The 4,548-nt window shown below is 48.3% G+C and overlaps 1 non-coding gene across 1 annotated transcript; it reads right to left on the bottom strand.

The window, feature by feature from the left end:
• Positions 1 to 283: 283 nt before the first annotated feature.
• LOC122410328 (5.8S ribosomal RNA) lies at positions 284 to 438 on the bottom strand. Its single transcript, XR_006260903.1, has one exon. It is a non-coding gene; the product is annotated as a 5.8S ribosomal RNA (ribosomal RNA).
• Positions 439 to 4,548: the final 4,110 nt, after the last annotated feature.

The raw sequence follows: 4,548 nt of genomic DNA, 5'->3' as shown, positions 1-4,548 counted from the left end.
GATTCTCATAGAGTATCGCGGGCGAATGCGAATAGCTTTGAACTTCTCCCCGGCAAAGGGAGAAAATGAATTCGCGATTCGCACACGCTGGCTCACGAAATCCGGATCGAAGGGACTCGATCTCCGAGACTTGCGGGAGAGCGCGTTAATTTCAAGCGACGCAGACGCGCACCCCCCCCCCCCCCCCCCCTTTGTACAAGGGCATGGGTCAACGAACGCCCAATACATTCGCTACACGCGATGACGAAATCATCGCGAGAGCAGTCTAAATTTTATGCATAAACGACCCTCAGCCAGGCGTGGTCCGGGAATTGTATCCGTGGACCGCAATGTGCGTTCGAAATGTCGATGTTCATGTGTCCTGCAGTTCACAAGTTGACGCGCAATTAGCTGCGTTCTTCATCGACCCACGAGCCAAGTGATCCACCGTTCAGGGTAATCATATAATAACATATTTGTGCGTTACAAACAGCATTATTCATAAATCTTGTTCTTAAAAATTCGAGCATCGTCGACAAGGACGGTTTCGCAAGCCCGCCAACCCTAAAATTTAAGGGAGACGCGACGAGCGAAGTCGCTGGTACAAGCGCGCGCAATCAGTTGATCGCAAGCGCAAGGCCGCGACAGCAAAACGGCCGCAAGTCTCGGCGACGACTAAAGACTCCGGAACGAGCCCGGCGTGTGTGTGTCTTTGCCATGTAATGGTTGTGTAGTCGCTAAGATAAAAGCGGTCCCGGCGCTGCTCACGCTGATTTTTACTCTTGGGCGAAATTTCATTGAAAAACCTCGGAAAACAGGCACAACGCGTGAGCGCATAGCGAGCTTCCTTTACTGAGCAATAGTGGGGCTCAATTAGGTTGCCCAACGGTGAGCAGCAGCAACACGAGAAACCGCCTTACGGCGCAGTAATGCAGAGAAACAACGAGATGAAGAAACGAATAGAGAATATTGAGGGAAAAAAAAGCTTCAAAGCCCTCTCTCTCCTCCCCCCCCATCCTCACTCGACATTCGTTTTCTTCAAAGCTCGCGACCGTTTCTTCGTTCAAATGGGGCGCGCGGAAGGGACCTTTTTTTTCTTCCCTTCCCTGTCGCACCCGAGATTCTATCCGTGATGTTTTTCTTTCTATCAGGATAGCGCACGCGTTTGCGTCCGAATGGCACGAGCACAAGGACTGTGAAAATGCGTCAACATGATCACGGTAGCGCCAATCGAAAATCTCAAAAACAACACCGCGCTTGTGAGCGTGTTGAACTTTATTTATTTGAATTACAAAACTTTATTATCGCTGTTGCTCGTTTGCACGGCAAGCGCTTTTATATACGTTAATGATCCTTCCGCAGGTTCACCTACGGAAACCTTGTTACGACTTTTACTTCCTCTAAATGATCAAGTTTGGTCATCTTCCCGGCAACATCGGCAATGCCGTAGCATTGCCGCGCACCAGTCCGAAGACCTCACTAAATCATTCAATCGGTAGTAGCGACGGGCGGTGTGTACAAAGGGCAGGGACGTAATCAACGCGAGCTTATGACTCGCGCTTACTGGGAATTCCTCGTTCATGGGGAATAATTGCAAGCCCTAATCCCTAGCACGAAGGAGGTTCAGCGGGTTACCCGGGCCTTTCGGCCAGGGAAGACACGCTGATTCCTTCAGTGTAGCGCGCGTGCGGCCCAGAACATCTAAGGGCATCACAGACCTGTTATTGCTCAATCTCGTGCGGCTAGAAGCCGCCTGTCCCTCTAAGAAGATTTGTTTGTACGTCGGTAGTAAAAACCGCCCGACCGAAGCCGGGGGCCTTCGAGATACCAGAAAGTACGCCTATTTAGCAGGCTAGAGTCTCGTTCGTTATCGGAATTAACCAGACAAATCGCTCCACCAACTAAGAACGGCCATGCACCACCACCCACCGAATCAAGAAAGAGCTATCAATCTGTCAATCCTTCCGGTGTCCGGGCCTGGTGAGGTTTCCCGTGTTGAGTCAAATTAAGCCGCAGGCTCCACTCCTGGTGGTGCCCTTCCGTCAATTCCTTTAAGTTTCAGCTTTGCAACCATACTTCCCCCGGAACCCAAAAGCTTTGGTTTCCCGGAAGCTGCCCGCCGAGTCATCGGAGGAACTTCGGCGGATCGCTAGCTGGCATCGTTTATGGTTAGAACTAGGGCGGTATCTGATCGCCTTCGAACCTCTAACTTTCGTTCTTGATTAATGAAAACATTTTTGGCAAATGCTTTCGCTTCTGTCCGTCTTGCGACGATCCAAGAATTTCACCTCTAACGTCGCAATACGAATGCCCCCATCTGTCCCTATTAATCATTACCTCGGTGTTCCGAAAACCAACAAAATAGAACCGAGATCCTATTCCATTATTCCATGCACACAGTATTCAGGCGAAGATAGCCTGCTTTAAGCACTCTAATTTGTTCAAAGTAAACGTACCGGCCCACCTCGACACTCAATGAAGAGCACCACGATGGGATATTAGTTGGACCGCCCCGTGAAGAGCTAAGCCCACCGGTAGGACGTCTCACGGCATGCTAGTTAAACACCGCGAGCGGTGAACCAACATCGTGACACACAGATTCAACTACAGTAGTAAGGCTATACCAGTTCTAACTCCGGGATCTCAGGGGGGAGCGGGGACGGGGGAGCGCGGGGACCGTTGCGGGGCTGCATGGTATGTGGAGGGGGAAGGTTCTCGGACAGCGGGGGTGCGGCGGCACTTTGAAGAGACAAAAAATTTGAGACAAAGGTTTTTTTTCACCGCACCCACCAATGACTGATTTATGTTTCCGGTATCAGATTGTATTGGACGAAATTTTGTGCTCTTTCCAAAGATGATCTCAATTATCGTACTCCGTGACCTACGATGTTTGCATGTCACACTAATGACAAATTTATGTGTTTTGTGTTACATTTTTTTGTATTCTTGAGGTGGTGCAAGTTCCGACAAGATTTCTGTTTTCAAAACCAGTTTTAACCGATGGGCTCTTAGGGGGAGTGCGACAACGGGGAAGCGCATTGCGGGGGCTGCATGGTGTGTGGAGGTTCTCAGGGTAACAAAGAGGGGGAGAGGGGATGCAGCGGTCCTGTTTGCGGCATTGCATAGACAAAGTATATTTTCAGGAATAAAAAGAACTCGTGGATGCCCCCCCCCCCCCCCCCCCCCCCCCTCGAATGACTGATTTATGTTTCCTGCGGAGTTTTAAGAAAAGTCAGTTGAGAAGAAAAGTGCTCTCAATTATTGGAATCCGTGACGGAGACCCCTAATGAGAAATTTATGTGTCCCATATTACATATTTTTACATTCGTGAGATGGTGATGAGATTTCTTTAAAAATGCACCTGCCCTTCCCTCCAACTTTTGACTTGAGAGATGTTTAGAAGAATGTTTTCCGAGAAAAAAAATGTTCACATTGGACTAGAAATCTTTACACAGATGCACTCGCTCAATGACAGATTTATGTGTCCGGTGTTGCACATTTTTAACCTGCAGAGGCATTTCTCAAAGGCGCAAGAAGGGATTTTTGAAGTTAACCGCACTTCCTCGATTAGAACCTGGGTACCACATTCGAGTTTCCAGAAAAGCCAAGATTTTTCCTCCCTCCTACTCATCCCCACCTCAGAAACGAAAAAACGCGTATATAAAATGAAACAATTTTGAGGAAGGTTCAGACTCTGTTGAGACGACGTAACAGTTACATTTCGAGTCAAATTTCGTTCAGCGCATCATGTCTCTCACCGTCGACATCGCTACCGAGCAATTGCTGCGTATGCAAGCAACTCTCCTGCGGACGTTGGAGCAATTTTTGGTGTGGGAATACCAGTGTGATACCCTCATCGAATCGCTGGAGGAGCAAGTTCGATCGAAACGACCGCGACTGGGATATCACCACTCGGTCACTTCGCAAATCTTGCGTCTCGAATGTTTGAAGCAGGCAACACGCCAACGCTTCATACATTGGGGCGGAGGATTAAATGATCATGGATTAACATGGCGTGAAATTGACAGCGCATTTGAAAATCGCTTGTCAACCGGTGCTGTGATTAATCGTGATCATATCGACCCACGAAAGTTTCTATTGGATGCGTATGAGCTTGTTGAAGAACAAGTGCAGGCTCATATTTGCAAATATAATAGTATAAAAGTGAACACTTCGTTTAACGGAGAGTTTACCGTGGGCGATAAGCGGGCAAATAAAAGTGTCAACACGGGAAATGTTGAACTTTTCACAACATCGGACTTGAGTGAGTGGTATCGGAAGCGAGTCGTGGAGCCGACTCTGAGATCGCTCGAGGAGTTCCAGGAGAGTGACAGTGGCTGGACATTAACATCAATAACAAATTTAACTGTGAACATCAACAAGTACAACGCTTTGCGGGCGGGATGTCACGTTTCATTGGCGAAACGTATACAGTTGAAAAGAGCGGTGGTAAATGTGAAATCGGCGGATAATGCGTGTTTTGGATGGGCTATGACTGCTGCACTTCATCCAGCAGAAAAAAACAGCGATCGCACATCCTCTTACCCGCATTATTCAACGATATTCAAC

The sequence above is a fragment of the Venturia canescens genome, chromosome 4 (genome assembly GCF_019457755.1).
Source record: "Venturia canescens isolate UGA chromosome 4, ASM1945775v1, whole genome shotgun sequence".
Classification (NCBI taxonomy): domain Eukaryota; kingdom Metazoa; phylum Arthropoda; class Insecta; order Hymenoptera; family Ichneumonidae; genus Venturia; species Venturia canescens.
The sequence above is the reverse complement of the archived record's forward strand: the minus strand, read 5'-3'. Positions and strand labels throughout refer to the sequence as shown.